Raw genomic sequence first — 17,089 nt, 5'->3', positions numbered from 1 at the left:
ACTAGCAACCCTACTGAGTATAGGTGATTTCAGTCCTCATTTTCCTTAGAATGTATCCTACTAAAGATGAACAGGTAGAGAACTGTGTTCAGAGTTACTTAAAGTAACACTAAAAAAAAAAAAAAGATTATTTATTTATTTGAGAGAGTGATTAGGGGGAGGGGTAGAGGGAGAGACAGAAGAAGACTCTCTTCTGAGCCGATGCAGGGCTTATGACCTGAGTGGAAGGCAGATGCTTAACTGACTGAGCCACCTGGGTGCCTCATAACACTTTTTTTCAACTTGGTCAGTTTGATTTTTTTTTTTTTAATGATTTTATTTATCTGAGGGAGAGGATGCACATAAGCAAAGGAAAGGAGGGTAGGGGCAGGGGAAGAGGGACAAGTAGTCTCTCTGCTAAGTGCAGAGCCCCATGCAGGGCTCAGTCCCAGGATCTTGAGATTGTGACCTAAACCGAAGACAGATACTTAACTCATTAAGCCACCCAGGCTCCCCTGGTTTTATTAGTTTTGATTAGTTTGACTTTGTTTGCATTCATTATTGGGGTATGCCTTTATTCTTTTTTTTTTTAAAGGGAATTTTTAATTTTTTATTTTCTAAAGATTTTGTCTATTTACTTGATAGCTGGAGAAGGAACACAAGCACGGGGAATGGGGGAGTAAGAGAGGGAGAAGCAGGCTTCCCACCAAGCAGGGAGCCCAATGCGGGTTCTATCCCAGGACTCTGGGATCATGACCTGAGCCAAAGGCAGACACTTAACTACGGAGCCACCCAGGCGCCCCGTCCTTTATTCTTTATTGACTTATTAAATCAATAGATTTAATTTTTAATTTTTTTGTATATATATATTTTTTAAGTTTTTACTTATTTAAGGGCATAAGTAACAGAAAGAGCAGGAGGAGAGGGAGAGGGAGAAGCAGACTCCCTGCTGAGCATGAAGCCTGAGATGGGGATGTGGGGACTGGGAACAGGACGTGGTGTCCTGGGGATGTGGGGTTCAATCTCAGGACTACGGGATCATGACCTGAGCCGAAGGCAGACTCTTAACTGACTGAGCCACCCAGACTTGATTTAATTTTTTTTATTTTTTGAAGATTTTATTTATTTATTTGACAGAGAGGGACCTAGTGAGAGAGGGAGAAGCAGGCTTCCTGCTGAGCAGGGAACCTGATGTGGGTCTTGATCCCAGGACTCTGGGATCATGACCTGAGCTGAAGGCAGATGTTTAACAACTGAGCCACCCAAGCGCCCTGATTTAATTTTTTATATATCAAATATTTACATGGTTTAAAAGATAAAACCACATTGGAAGAATACTTAAGTCTCTAGGCCTTCCATTCCTATTCTCACCCAATGTATGCATGTATGTATGTATTATTTTTCTTTTGTAAAAACTTGTGACCTTTTTTTAAATTGTAAAAAAATTTATCATCTTAACCATTTTTTTTTTAAAGATTTTATTTATTTATTTGACAGAGAGATCACAAGTAGGCAGAGAGGCAGGCAGAGAGAGGAAGAAGTAGGCTCCCTGCTGAGCAGAGAGCCCCATGCGGGACTTGATCCCAGGACCCTGAGATCATGACCTGAGCCGAAGGCAGCGGCTTAACCCACTGAGCCACCCAGGCACCCCATCTTAACCATTTTTTAAGTGTATAGTTCAGTAGTGTTAAGTACATTCATTTGTGCCACAGATTTGAGAATTTTTTTTTTTTTTAAGATTTTTTATTTATTTATTTGACAGACAGAGATCACAAGTAGGCAGAGAGGCAGGCAGAGAGAGAGAGAGAGAGGGAAGCAGGCTCCCTGCGGAGCAGAGAGCCCGATGCGGGGCTTGATCCCAGATCCCTGAGATCACGACCCGAGCCGAAGGCAGCGGCCTAAGCCACTGAGCCACCCAGGCGCCCCGAGAATTTTTTCATCTTGCAAAATTGAAACTCTTACTTGTGGAACAACTTTCCGTTTCTCCCTCCTCCTGCTCCTGGCAGTCACTTTACTTTATGTTTCTGTGAGTTTGTTTAGTTTAGATACCTCATAATGATTGAAATCATGCATTATTTCTTTTTGTGGCTGGCATATTACACTTACCATAATGTCTGCAAGGTTCATCCATATTGTAGCATGTGACAGGATTTCCTTCCTTGAACAGCTGAACAATATTCCATTGTATGTATATACCACATTATGTTTATCCATTCATCCATTGCTCATCTACCTTTTGGCTGTAGTGAATAGTGTTGCTATGAGAATGGGTGTCCAATCTGTTCAAGATCCCGAGTTCAGTTCTTTTGGATATATACTCAGAAGTGGGATTTCTGGATCATATTATTATTATTATTATATTTTATATTATTATTTTATTCATATTTATATATTTTTAATTTTTTTTTTTTTTTAAAGATTTTATTTATTTGTAAGAGAGAGCGAGTGAGAGCGAGCACAGGCAGACAGAGTGGCAGGCAGAGTCAGAGGGAGAAGCAGGCTCCCTGCAGAGCAATGAGCCTGATGTGGGACTCGATCCCAGGACGCTGGGATCATGACCTGAGCCGAAGGCAGCTGCTTAACCAACTGAGCCACCCAGGCGTCCCAATATATTTTTAATTTTTTGAGGAGCCTCCATCCCATTTTCCATAGTGATAATACCATTTTACCATCCTACTAATAGTGTAAAAGGGTTCCAGTTTCTTCACATTCTCACTAACACTTATTTCTTTTTTCCTTTTTTTCTTAGAGATTTTATTTATTTATTTGACAGAGAGTAAGAGATCATAAGTAGGTAGAGAGGCAGGCAGGGGGCGGGAGGAATGCAATGTCCCTTCTGGGCAGAGAGTGCTATGTGGGACTTGATCTCAGGACCCTGAGATCATGACCTGAGCTGAAGGCAAATGCTCAACCACCTGAGCCACCCAGGTGCCCCTTACTTTTTTTTTTTTTTTTTTGATAGTAGTCATTCTAATAGTGTGAGGCGATACCTCATTCTGTTATTTATTTATTTATTTTTTTAAAGATCTTATTTGAGAGTGAGAGCTTAGTGCATGAGCAGCAGGGAGGGGCAGAGGGAGAAGCAGCAGACTCCCTGAGCAGGGAGTCCAACATAGGGATCAGTCCTAGGACCCTGAGATAATAACCTGAGCCTGGGGGCACGTGGGTGGCTCATTCAGTTAAGTGTCTGCCTTTAGCTCATGTCATGATCCTGGGGTCCTGGGATTGAGCTCTGTGTTGGGCTCCTTGCTCAGTGGGTTTTCCACTTCTCCCTTTTCCTTTGCTCTTCCCCTCTGCTTGTGCTGGTGCGCTATCGTTCTCTCTCTCCCTCTCCCTCCTTCTAGAGTAAATAAATAAAATATTTTAAAAAGGAAGTAACCTGAGCCACCTCAGGGTGGGTGGCTCCCTCATTTTGGTTTTAATTTGCATTCATCTCATGATTAGTGTTATTGAGCATCTTTTCATTTGTTCATTGGCCATTTATATCATCTTTAGACAAATGTCTATTCAAGTCCTTTGCCCCAATTTTAACTGGGTTATTTATTTTTTTTTGTTGAGTTGTAGGAGTTTTTTGTCCATTCTGGATAATTAACCCTTTATTGGATATGTGATTTTCAAATACTTTTCCCCATTTTGTAGGTTGCCTTTTCTTTTTTTTTTTTAAAGATTTTATTTATTTATTTGACAGAGAGAAATCACAAGTAGATGGAGAGGCAGGCAGAGAGAGAGAGGGAAGCAGGCTCCCCGCTGAGCAGAGAGCCCGATGCGGGACTCGATCCCAGGACCCCGAGATCATGACCCGAGCCGAAGGCAGCGGCTCAACCCACTGAGCCACCTAGGCGCCCGTAGGTTGCATTTTCACTCTGTTGATTGTATCCTTTGCTAAACAAACGTTTTCAAGTTTGGTGTTTACCTTTTGTGTGTGTGACTCCATTCTTTTTCCACCTAACAATGCATCCGAGAAATCATCCCATATCCAGAGCTTCCCCCTTCCTCAAACCTGCCTCATGATAATGTGATTTATAATAAGAAATGTATATATATGTTGTGTGTGCACTCTCTAAGAGATATCTTTTCAGATACTTTGCCTGTTTAAAAAATTGGGTTGTCTTTTTATTATTGGGTTGTAAGAGTTATCGGTATATTTTAAATGCTACAGGTCCCTTACCAGATCTATGATTTGAAGAAATTTTCTCTCATTTTGTGGATTGTCTTTTTACTTTCTTTTTTTTTTTTATTAAAGATTTTATTTATTTATTTGACAGAGAGAGAGATCACAAGTAGGCAGAGAGGCAGGCAGAGAGAGAGAGGAAGAAGCAGGCTCCTCACTGAGCAGAGCGCCCGATGCGGGACTCGATCCCAGGACCCCGAGATCATGACCCGAGCCGAAGGCAGCGGCTTAACCCACTGAGCCACCCAGGCGCCCCTCTTTTTACTTTCTTGATGGTGTTATTGAAGCACAAGAGTAATTTTGGTGATGTTCAGTTTGTCTATTTTTTCTTTTGTTGGTTGTGCTTTTGGTGTCATATCTTTTTTTTTTCTTTTAAGATTTTATTTATTTATTTTTTTTTTAAAGATTTTATTTATTTATTTGAAAGACGGAGATCACAAGTAGGCAGAGAGGCAGGCAGAGAGAGAGAGAGAGGGAAGCAGGCCCCCTGCGGAGCAGGGAGCCCGATGCGGGGCTCGATCCCAGGACCCTGAGATCATGACCCGAGCCAAAGGCAGCAGCCCAAACCACTGAGCCACCCAGGCGCCCCTAAGATTTTATTTTTAAGTAATCTACACCCATCATGGGGCTCAAACTCACAACTTGGAGATCAGGAGTTGCATGCTCTGCCTATTGAGCCAGGCAGGCACCCTTTGGTGTCATATTTAAAGAAGGCTTTGTCTAACCTATAGTCATGAATATATATATTTGCTGTATTTAATGCATTTAGCAATTGGTTAAACAGTTGATTTACCCATCCAAGAATGTGGATTGTTGTTCATAGTTGATTATGACTTCAGCTTTTTGGTTAGAAAGTTATAGAGAGTTTTACTTTGTGGTTAGACATCTATAAGCCTTTGGGGCACCTAGGTGACTTTGTTGGTTTAGCATCTGCCGCAGGTGCCTGGGATTGAGCGCCACATCTGGCTGCCTGCTCAGTGGGGAACCTGCTGCTTCCTCTCCTCTCCTGTTCTCTCTCTCTAAATACATAAATCTTTTTTTTTTTTCTAAGGTTTTATTTATTTATTTGACAGACAAATCACAAATAGGCAGAGAGGCAGGCGGTTTTGGGGGCGGGGGAAGGCTCTCTGCTGAGCAGAGAGCCCAATGCGGGGCTCGATCCCAGGACCCTGGGATCATGACCCAAGCCGAAGGCAGAGGCTTAACCCACTGAGCCACCCAGGTGCCCTGGTGTAGTTTTTTTTTAGCTTTTTAAATATTTGATTAAGTCTTAGTTTATTGTATCCTTAATAATCACTGTATATTTGAGCTCCAGACTGTTTTGGAGGGAAATACCAAATTAAGATAGTATGCATCATAGGGTAATTAAAGACATTGTGTATGCCAAATACTGAGGAGTTTGTTAGGCCAATATGGGTTTTAGAACTAGAAACTAAGATCTCCTATTCACAAATCAGGAGGTACTCAAAGCCTTCAGCTTGTCATTTCATCTTGCTGTTGAGAAACTTAAAATATTCAGGACCATCTCTTTAGGATTGTTGCTTTGGGAATGATTTTTTTGTTAAGCACTTTTGTCTGCAATTTAGGTATTTGTTCTTAACCTTCAGTTTAGTTGTTTAAACTAGGTTAAAAACGAGCTGCAAGAAACTTTGGAAAATTCTTACGTGCTCTGTATGTAATCTTGAAGTTACAGAATTGTTTTATTTCTGGGGGTCATTAATCTAGACCTTTTAATTGGAAGATAAACAGGATTGAAGAGATTAAATTTATTTGTAGTCACATAGTGGCAGATTCCAGGTCATCTGAATACTAGTTTAGTGTTTTTTTCCACTTTTACAGGAAAACCCAGAGCATTTCATCGTATAACCCCGAAGGGCTTTTTGGTTCATTGTCTTTGGGAGAGAGCTAAAGTTAAAACAGTTACATACCTAGAAGAGCCTTAAGTAGGAAAATCTTCCCATCAGGAATTAAGAAATTACATTGTTTTGTGGTGCTTAAATTGTTACATACAGCTGTGTTTAGAATTGGTTACCGGTAAGGACTTGGTGTACTTTTGTTTGAGTAATGCAGTGATTTTCAACTTTTAAATCTGCATTTGGCAGAATATTTCTTGGTAGATTTTATAAACACACACACCAACCAACCCACCCATATATCCCAAATGTGAATATCCCAAATGAATGCCTCCTTCATGTTTCCTGTACTCAAATTGTAGTTGATATTAATAAAGAGTATTTTTCTTTTTCTTTTTTTTTTTTTTTAAGACTTTATTTATTTGTCAGAGCGAGTGAGAGCGAGCACAGGCAGACAGAGTGGAAGGCAGAGTCAGACGGAGAAGCAGGCTCCCTGTGGAGCAAGGAGCCCGATGTGGGACTCGATCCCAGGACGCTGGGATCATGACCTGAGCCGAAGGCAGCTGCTTAACCCACTGAGCCACCCAGGCGTCCCAATAAAGAGTATTTTCCACCCACGTTTACTGCCCATAGTGTTCATTTCCAGTTATTTTTTTTTTACATCTATTTTGTGCCCAGAGTAGATATTTCCAGTTTTGTGTCTGACCATGTTTCTAATACTGTAGTTAGTAGCGTTATTTTTTATAAGTTATTTTATTTTTATGCATTCACTCATTCGTGTACAGTATGCATGTGTTAAAAAAGGTAAAAGGTACAAGAGGATGTACAGTGAATCTGTCTTCTTCCTGCAGTTGTCTTCTCCTTTTATCTATCTAGTAGCTATCCCTGTTAATAGTTTGTTACAAAATCTTCCAAAGTAATTTTAAGGTATATGTAGCAAATTTATATACTGTAGATGTTCCCTTTTTTGTTGCTTTTTACATGCACACTAATAATCTATACATTGTTTTATAATTTTTTTTACATAAGAAAGCATTTGAGGTTTAACATGAAATCATACAAATAAAATTTGTATAAACACAAATCCACATCGAGTCATAACACAGATAGCAAAAGACAAAGTAAGAACAAAGAAAACTAATTGGTGGCTAAATACAGTTGGATGCAGTTGTATCTTTTATACTAGAAAGTCTTTTACAAAATAATCATCTTAGATCAACAGAAGACCAATCTTTAATGTCTTCCTGCAAGATGGGTTAACTTTTTAGCAATTTCCTCCTGTTTTCTCCAACGTTCTTCTTTAGTATGGCTGGTAATTGTTTTGGTGATTGCCACCCCCTCGAGATACCTTGACGTAAGTGCTCTGTTGACCACTGTAGTCTGCATATCCCTGTCCATATCCATAGTTCCATAGTTATACCCAGTAAAATCATAGCCGTCGTAGCCACTAGAGTTTTGATCACTGCCATACGCACTATTGTAATTTCCATATCCTTGGTCATAATAGCTATTAAATCTTTGGTTCCAGTTTTGGCCCCGACCTTGTCCACCAGCTGCAGCACCTCTTCCTCTTTGTTGCTGCTCTTGCTGTCTATATACCTCTTTGGGTTGTGCAACTTTGATTTCCTACTTCCCAGAACCAATTTGATGATATCTGCTTTCTAACAAAAGGCTCTTTGTTTATATATGTGATAAAACAAAATCCTCTTCTTTCATTTGTTTTTGTATCCATGGGAAGTTCAATATATTCAGTCTCTCCAAAGTCTCCAAAATATTCTTTAATTCGTTCTTCAGAAGTATCTGGGCTCAGTCCACCCACAAAAACCTTTTTGGGCCGTTCTTTCCCTTTTAAAGCTTTGGCCCTTTTGGGGTTCTATCAATTTGCCATCCAGTTTGTGTTCTTTCAGTTCCCAAACCTTACCAACAGTAGCAGCATCTTTGAAAAGCACAATTCCGAATCCTCTTGATCTTCCAGTCACCGGATCTGTTTTAATTGTACAGTCCACAAGTTCCCCAAATCCAGACAAATACTCAGTCATCTTTCTTGCTTGTATTCCAGCTCAAGCCTCCAATAAACATTTTACCGTCATCCTACTGATTCTTGCTCGAGTTGATCCTGGATCCCTCTGCAAATTTTTCTCTGTTGCTGTACTGGTTCATGTCCTCTATGGTGGCAGAGTTGTTGGCCGGGGGGTGCTGGCGCGCAGTCCGGGTCACCTGATTTATAATTTTTAAAAAAGATTTTATTTATTTATTTGACAGAGATACAGCAAAACAGGGAACACAAGCAGGGGGAGTGGGAGAGGGAGAAGCAGGATCCCCACCAAGCAGGAAGACTGATATGGGGTCGACTCCAGGACCCCAGGATTGTAACCTGAGCCGAAGGCAGACACTTAATAACTGACCCACCCAGGTGCCACATATACTTTGCTTTTTCTGACTTGATGATATATTTGAAGATCCTAAATAGAACTAACTTCTTTATGATAGTTGCATAATATGCACTGTATGTATATTTTATGGTTTACTTTAATTAGTCCTCTCCTTAACAGACAAGTGTGGTTTCCACTCTGGTTATTGCAAAAGGTGCTTCATTGAATAATCTTATGCACATATGATCGCATACATGTAGGGATAAATTTAGGCAAGTGGAATTGCTTGGTCAAAGTATGTGCACTATTAGTGTATGAATATGGTGGTTTTACTCACATTAACACTCATATTATGGTTTTTGGGGTTTTTTTTTTAAGATTTTATTTATTTATTTATTTGACACAGAGAGAGAGAGAGATCACAAGTAGGCAAGAGGCAGACAGAGAGAGAGGAAGGGAAGCAGGCTCCCTGCTTAGCAGAGAGCCCGATGCGGGACTTGATCCCAGGACCCTGAGATCATGACCTGAGCCGAAGGCAGTGGCTTAACTCACTGAGCCACCCAGGCGCCCTGGTTTTTGCTTTTTTTAAGTTTTTAGTTTTTAGAGAGATTGAGTACACAAGCGAGGTGGGGCAGAGGGAGAGGGACAAGCTGACTCCTTCACAGAGTGAGGAGCCCAATGAGGGTGTCGATCCCAGGACCCTGAGATCATGAGTCGAAGTCAGACATGGAACCGGTGAACCACTCAGGCATCCCTGCTTTTTTTTTTTTTTTAAGATTTTATTTTACGTAATCTCTATACCCACCTTTGGGCTTTAGCTAACAACCTTGAGATCAAGAGTCGCTTCTCCACTGACTGAGCCAGCCAGGTGCCCCTGGATTTTGATTTTTTGTGTGATGTTGCTTCTCAGAAAGTGATGAGGAGTCTTTATTTATTTTAGAGAGTGAGCAAGAGTGCATGGGAGTGGGGAGCAGAGGGAGAGAGGGACAAGCAGATTCCATGCTCAGTGTGCAGCCTGGTGTGGGGCTCGATCCTAGGGCCCTGAGACCATGACCTGAGCTGAAACCAAGAGTCAGATGCTCAACTGACTGAGCCACCCAGGCACTCAGAGGAGTCATTCTTTAGCAGGAGTAATGAGGGGAATTTATCCCTTTGTGATAATTTTTATAGGATACATTTTTGCATAGTAGAATGTTATGCAGCTCATTGAATACACTATGTAAGGTAGACCCTTAAAGGCAGTTCATTAGAATCTTATTTTTATAGGCAAAAACTTCAGATTTTATTTTATTTTATTTTTTTTAAGATTTTTTAAAAAAGATTTTTTGTTTATTGACAGAGAGAGAGAGAGAGAGAGAACAAGCAAGGGGAGCAGCAGAGGGAGAAGCAGGCTCCCTGCTCAGCAGGGAGCCCAAGGCAGGGCTTGATCCCAGGATCCCAAGATCATGACCTGAGCCAAAAGCAGATGCTTAACCGGCTGAGCCATCTAGGTGACCCTTTTTTAAAGATTTTATTTTATTTATTTGACAGAGAGACAGCGAGAGAGGGAACACAAGCAGTAGGAGAGGGAGAGGAAGAAGCAGACTCGCTGCGGAGCAGGGAGCCCAGTTCAGGGCTCCATTCCAGAACTCTGGGATCACAACCTGAGCTGAAGGCAGACACTTAATGACTGAGCCATCCAGGCGCCCCCAGAACTTTAGATTTTAATAAAATTTTATGAAGAATGTAAAAAATTTAGTGAAAGATTTTAGTAAAAAAATATGCTCATCTTCTTCCTGGATTATTATAGTTGACTGAATTGTTTTCAGGCCTCTTCCTGGTGTTACCTTTCATAGGATAATTCACATTTCTAAAATTCACACTTTTTTACTTATATTTCTGGGGTGAGTCATCATTGTTTCCAACACTAGTATTGTACTTTCTGGATCCCATGGGGTATTTTTTTCCCCAGGAAAAATGTAAATATTTGTATTTGAATTTTTGCAGCTTGAGGTAGGGGGTGTCTTTGAAGTCCTTTTGCCTATTTACATATCCATAGACCCCAGGTAAGGCTCCTTGTACTATTTGATAGATTTAGTATGTTTTTAGCATGTCTAGATTGGTGTAGCATGAATTTCAGACTCCAGCTCCAATATATGAACTTAGAGGTTTTCAGCTTCTTCATCTGCTGCTCCCTCTTAACACCTACCCTGTCCGTGAACCATTTTATTTTATTTTTTTTTTAAAGATTTTATTTATTTATTTGACAGAGAGAGATCACAAGTAGGAAGAGAGGCAGGCAGAGAGAGAGAGAGGAGGAAGCAGGCTCCCTGCTGAGCAGAGAGCCCGATGCGGGGCTTGATCCCAGGACCCTGAGATCATGACCTGAGCCGAAGGCAGCTGCTTAACCCACTGAGCCACCCAGGCGTCCCAATAAAGAGTATTTTCCACCCACGTTTACTGCCCATAGTGTTCATTTCCAGTTATTTTTTTTTTACATCTATTTTGTGCCCAGAGTAGATATTTCCAGTTTTGTGTCTGACCATGTTTCTAATACTGTAGTTAGTAGCGTTATTTTTTATAAGTTATTTTATTTTTATGCATTCACTCATTCGTGTACAGTATGCATGTGTTAAAAAAGGTAAAAGGTACAAGAGGATGTACAGTGAATCTGTCTTCTTCCTGCAGTTGTCTTCTCCTTTTATCTATCTAGTAGCTATCCCTGTTAATAGTTTGTTACAAAATCTTCCAAAGTAATTTTAAGGTATATGTAGCAAATTTATATACTGTAGATGTTCCCTTTTTTGTTGCTTTTTACATGCACACTAATAATCTATACATTGTTTTATAATTTTTTTTACATAAGAAAGCATTTGAGGTTTAACATGAAATCATACAAATAAAATTTGTATAAACACAAATCCACATCGAGTCATAACACAGATAGCAAAAGACAAAGTAAGAACAAAGAAAACTAATTGGTGGCTAAATACAGTTGGATGCAGTTGTATCTTTTATACTAGAAAGTCTTTTACAAAATAATCATCTTAGATCAACAGAAGACCAATCTTTAATGTCTTCCTGCAAGATGGGTTAACTTTTTAGCAATTTCCTCCTGTTTTCTCCAACGTTCTTCTTTAGTATGGCTGGTAATTGTTTTGGTGATTGCCACCCCCTCGAGATACCTTGACGTAAGTGCTCTGTTGACCACTGTAGTCTGCATATCCCTGTCCATATCCATAGTTCCATAGTTATACCCAGTAAAATCATAGCCGTCGTAGCCACTAGAGTTTTGATCACTGCCATACGCACTATTGTAATTTCCATATCCTTGGTCATAATAGCTATTAAATCTTTGGTTCCAGTTTTGGCCCCGACCTTGTCCACCAGCTGCAGCACCTCTTCCTCTTTGTTGCTGCTCTTGCTGTCTATATACCTCTTTGGGTTGTGCAACTTTGATTTCCTACTTCCCAGAACCAATTTGATGATATCTGCTTTCTAACAAAAGGCTCTTTGTTTATATATGTGATAAAACAAAATCCTCTTCTTTCATTTGTTTTTGTATCCATGGGAAGTTCAATATATTCAGTCTCTCCAAAGTCTCCAAAATATTCTTTAATTCGTTCTTCAGAAGTATCTGGGCTCAGTCCACCCACAAAAACCTTTTTGGGCCGTTCTTTCCCTTTTAAAGCTTTGGCCCTTTTGGGGTTCTATCAATTTGCCATCCAGTTTGTGTTCTTTCAGTTCCCAAACCTTACCAACAGTAGCAGCATCTTTGAAAAGCACAATTCCGAATCCTCTTGATCTTCCAGTCACCGGATCTGTTTTAATTGTACAGTCCACAAGTTCCCCAAATCCAGACAAATACTCAGTCATCTTTCTTGCTTGTATTCCAGCTCAAGCCTCCAATAAACATTTTACCGTCATCCTACTGATTCTTGCTCGAGTTGATCCTGGATCCCTCTGCAAATTTTTCTCTGTTGCTGTACTGGTTCATGTCCTCTATGGTGGCAGAGTTGTTGGCCGGGGGGTGCTGGCGCGCAGTCCGGGTCACCTGATTTATAATTTTTAAAAAAGATTTTATTTATTTATTTGACAGAGATACAGCAAAACAGGGAACACAAGCAGGGGGAGTGGGAGAGGGAGAAGCAGGATCCCCACCAAGCAGGAAGACTGATATGGGGTCGACTCCAGGACCCCAGGATTGTAACCTGAGCCGAAGGCAGACACTTAATAACTGACCCACCCAGGTGCCACATATACTTTGCTTTTTCTGACTTGATGATATATTTGAAGATCCTAAATAGAACTAACTTCTTTATGATAGTTGCATAATATGCACTGTATGTATATTTTATGGTTTACTTTAATTAGTCCTCTCCTTAACAGACAAGTGTGGTTTCCACTCTGGTTATTGCAAAAGGTGCTTCATTGAATAATCTTATGCACATATGATCGCATACATGTAGGGATAAATTTAGGCAAGTGGAATTGCTTGGTCAAAGTATGTGCACTATTAGTGTATGAATATGGTGGTTTTACTCACATTAACACTCATATTATGGTTTTTGGGGTTTTTTTTTTAAGATTTTATTTATTTATTTATTTGACACAGAGAGAGAGAGAGATCACAAGTAGGCAAGAGGCAGACAGAGAGAGAGGAAGGGAAGCAGGCTCCCTGCTTAGCAGAGAGCCCGATGCGGGACTTGATCCCAGGACCCTGAGATCATGACCTGAGCCGAAGGCAGTGGCTTAACTCACTGAGCCACCCAGGCGCCCTGGTTTTTGCTTTTTTTAAGTTTTTAGTTTTTAGAGAGATTGAGTACACAAGCGAGGTGGGGCAGAGGGAGAGGGACAAGCTGACTCCTTCACAGAGTGAGGAGCCCAATGAGGGTGTCGATCCCAGGACCCTGAGATCATGAGTCGAAGTCAGACATGGAACCGGTGAACCACTCAGGCATCCCTGCTTTTTTTTTTTTTTTAAGATTTTATTTTACGTAATCTCTATACCCACCTTTGGGCTTTAGCTAACAACCTTGAGATCAAGAGTCGCTTCTCCACTGACTGAGCCAGCCAGGTGCCCCTGGATTTTGATTTTTTGTGTGATGTTGCTTCTCAGAAAGTGATGAGGAGTCTTTATTTATTTTAGAGAGTGAGCAAGAGTGCATGGGAGTGGGGAGCAGAGGGAGAGAGGGACAAGCAGATTCCATGCTCAGTGTGCAGCCTGGTGTGGGGCTCGATCCTAGGGCCCTGAGACCATGACCTGAGCTGAAACCAAGAGTCAGATGCTCAACTGACTGAGCCACCCAGGCACTCAGAGGAGTCATTCTTTAGCAGGAGTAATGAGGGGAATTTATCCCTTTGTGATAATTTTTATAGGATACATTTTTGCATAGTAGAATGTTATGCAGCTCATTGAATACACTATGTAAGGTAGACCCTTAAAGGCAGTTCATTAGAATCTTATTTTTATAGGCAAAAACTTCAGATTTTATTTTATTTTATTTTTTTTAAGATTTTTTAAAAAAGATTTTTTGTTTATTGACAGAGAGAGAGAGAGAGAGAGAACAAGCAAGGGGAGCAGCAGAGGGAGAAGCAGGCTCCCTGCTCAGCAGGGAGCCCAAGGCAGGGCTTGATCCCAGGATCCCAAGATCATGACCTGAGCCAAAAGCAGATGCTTAACCGGCTGAGCCATCTAGGTGACCCTTTTTTAAAGATTTTATTTTATTTATTTGACAGAGAGACAGCGAGAGAGGGAACACAAGCAGTAGGAGAGGGAGAGGAAGAAGCAGACTCGCTGCGGAGCAGGGAGCCCAGTTCAGGGCTCCATTCCAGAACTCTGGGATCACAACCTGAGCTGAAGGCAGACACTTAATGACTGAGCCATCCAGGCGCCCCCAGAACTTTAGATTTTAATAAAATTTTATGAAGAATGTAAAAAATTTAGTGAAAGATTTTAGTAAAAAAATATGCTCATCTTCTTCCTGGATTATTATAGTTGACTGAATTGTTTTCAGGCCTCTTCCTGGTGTTACCTTTCATAGGATAATTCACATTTCTAAAATTCACACTTTTTTACTTATATTTCTGGGGTGAGTCATCATTGTTTCCAACACTAGTATTGTACTTTCTGGATCCCATGGGGTATTTTTTTCCCCAGGAAAAATGTAAATATTTGTATTTGAATTTTTGCAGCTTGAGGTAGGGGGTGTCTTTGAAGTCCTTTTGCCTATTTACATATCCATAGACCCCAGGTAAGGCTCCTTGTACTATTTGATAGATTTAGTATGTTTTTAGCATGTCTAGATTGGTGTAGCATGAATTTCAGACTCCAGCTCCAATATATGAACTTAGAGGTTTTCAGCTTCTTCATCTGCTGCTCCCTCTTAACACCTACCCTGTCCGTGAACCATTTTATTTTATTTTTTTTTTTAAAGATTTTATTTATTTATTTGACAGAGAGAGATCACAAGTAGGAAGAGAGGCAGGCAGAGAGAGAGAGAGGAGGAAGCAGGCTCCCTGCTGAGCAGAGAGCCCGATGCGGGGCTTGATCCCAGGACCCTGAGATCATGACCTGAGCCGAAGGCAGGGGCTTAACCCACTGAGCCACCCAGGCGCCCCCCGTGAACCATTTTAATAACTCAGGTGCGGTTAAAGCCTCTGCCTCGGGCTCCGGTCATGATCTCAGGGTCCTGGGATCGAGCCCCAAATGGGGCTCTCTGCTCAGCAGGGAGCCTGCTTCCCCCTCTCTCTCTGCCTGCCTCTCTGTCTACTTGTGATCTCTATCTGATAAATAAATAAAATCTTTAAGAAAAAAAAAAACAAAAAAACTCAGGTGCACCTAAAACGAATACAGTGTTATATGTCAGTTGTGTCTCAGTTAAATCAGAAACCTTTTAATCCTGTTGCTATTTCCTCTGCCTGAAATCCACCTCCTCCCCTTTTTCCAGTTTGTATATTCCTTCTTTTATCCCTGCATAGATTACTTTGCCCAGAACTTTTCTCTTTTACGTCTGTGCTCCCCGTTTCTTCCCATAGCATTCCCTCATAGCATTTAAAAAAGATTCCTCATGGGGCGCCTAGGTGGCTCAGTGGGTTAATACCTTTGCCTTTGGCTTGGGTCATGATGTCAGATTGAGCCCCACATCGGGCTCTCTGCTCGGCGGGGAGCCTGCTTCCTCCTCCCTCTCTCTCTCTGCCTGCTTGCGTACCTGTGATCTCTGTCAAATAAATAAAAATCTTAAAAAATAAAAATAATAATAATAATTAAAAAAAGATTCCTTCAGGGTGCCTGGGTGGCTCAGTCGGTTAAGGCTTTGTCTTCGGGCAGGTCATGATCCCAGGGTGCTGGGATTGAGCCCCACCTCGGGCTCTGTAATCAGCAGGGAGCCTGCTTCTCTCCCTCCTGCTCCTCCTGCTTGTGCTCTCTCCCTCTCGCTCTGTCAAATAAATAAATAAATAAATAAATAAATAAATAAATCTTAAAAAAAGTAATCTTCCAGTATGCATTTATTAAGGTCACTAGATCATCTCGGGCTCTGTAATCAGCAGGGAGCCTGCTTCTCTCCCTCCTGCTCCTCCTGCTTGTGCTCTCTCCCTCTCGCTCTGTCAAATCAATCAATCAATCAATCAATCAATCTTAAAAAAAGTAATCTTCCAGTATGCATTTATTAAGGTCACTAGATCATCACATACTTATTGAGTACGTACTGGGTTCCAGGTCTAGTTTTGTTTGTTTTGGTGTTAGAATATGCTTAACATAAAATTCACCATTTTAACTTTATTTTTTTTTCTTCCAGTGAAATTAGCATTTTTAAGTATACACTTGTTTGACATTAAATACGTTAACAATGTTTTATAACCATCTATCTCCAGAACCCTTTCAGCTTCTCTAACGGAAACTTTGTACCCATTAAACGTTAACTCCCTGTTCTTCCCTCCCTTAGCCTGTGACAAGCACTGTTCTGTTTTCTGTCTCTATGAGTTTGATTACTCTAGAAACCTCATATAGCAAATGTTTCCTAATTCATTCTCTGAAGCCAGTATTACGCTAATACCAAAACCACATAAAGATCATACAGGAGGAAAACTGTAGGTCATTATTTTTCATGAATATAAATGTAGACATTCTCAACAGAATAACCGGTTGAATTTAATGGTGAATGAAAAGAATTATACACATTATGACGATGTGGGGTTTATTTCAGGTATGCAAGCCCTGTTTAGCACTCAAAAATGAGTTGAGTTAATTCATTACATCATATGAGTTATGAAGAAAATTTATATTTAGAGATTAATAAATCGTACATTCTGGGGCGCCTGGGTGGCTCAGTGGTTGGGCCGCTGCCTTCGGCTCAGGTCATGATCTCAGGGACCTGGGATCGAGCCCCACATCGGGCTCTCTGCTCAGCAGGGAGCCTGCTTCCTCCTCTCTCTCTGCCTGCTTGTGATCTCTCTCTGTCAAATAAATAAATAAAATCTTAAAAAAAAATAAATCATGCATTCTATTAATACATGCAGAAAAGCTCCTGACAACATTCAGCATCTGTTCATGATAAAATGTTCAGCAAAGCAGACATGGTGGGGATATCCTCAGTTTGATATGGTGCATCTACAAAATCTCCACAGCTAACATCATACTTAAAAGTGAGAAATTATGGGGTGCCTGGGTAGCTTAGTCGGTTACACATCTGACTGTGGCTCAGGTCATGATCTTGGAGTTCCAGGATCAAGCC

The 17,089-nt window shown here is 40.8% G+C and overlaps 1 protein-coding gene and 2 pseudogenes across 3 annotated transcripts in view; 1 reads left to right on the top strand and 2 right to left on the bottom strand.

Annotated features, from left to right (window-relative positions):
* Positions 1 to 17,089, top strand: part of WDR33 (WD repeat domain 33) — a 126,377-nt gene that overhangs the window by 10,501 nt on the left and 98,787 nt on the right.
* Positions 7,227 to 8,239, bottom strand: LOC309844123 (heterogeneous nuclear ribonucleoprotein D-like pseudogene; annotated as a pseudogene). Its single transcript has one exon. The product of its transcript is annotated as a heterogeneous nuclear ribonucleoprotein D-like pseudogene (transcript).
* On the bottom strand, positions 11,415 to 12,444 carry LOC309844119 (heterogeneous nuclear ribonucleoprotein D-like pseudogene; annotated as a pseudogene). Its single transcript has one exon. The product of its transcript is annotated as a heterogeneous nuclear ribonucleoprotein D-like pseudogene (transcript).

The sequence above is a fragment of the Mustela nivalis genome, assembly GCF_964662115.1.
Source record: "Mustela nivalis genome assembly, chromosome: 11".
In the NCBI taxonomy this organism is placed as follows: domain Eukaryota; kingdom Metazoa; phylum Chordata; class Mammalia; order Carnivora; family Mustelidae; genus Mustela; species Mustela nivalis.
This window is presented reverse-complemented; position numbering and strand designations above follow the sequence as displayed.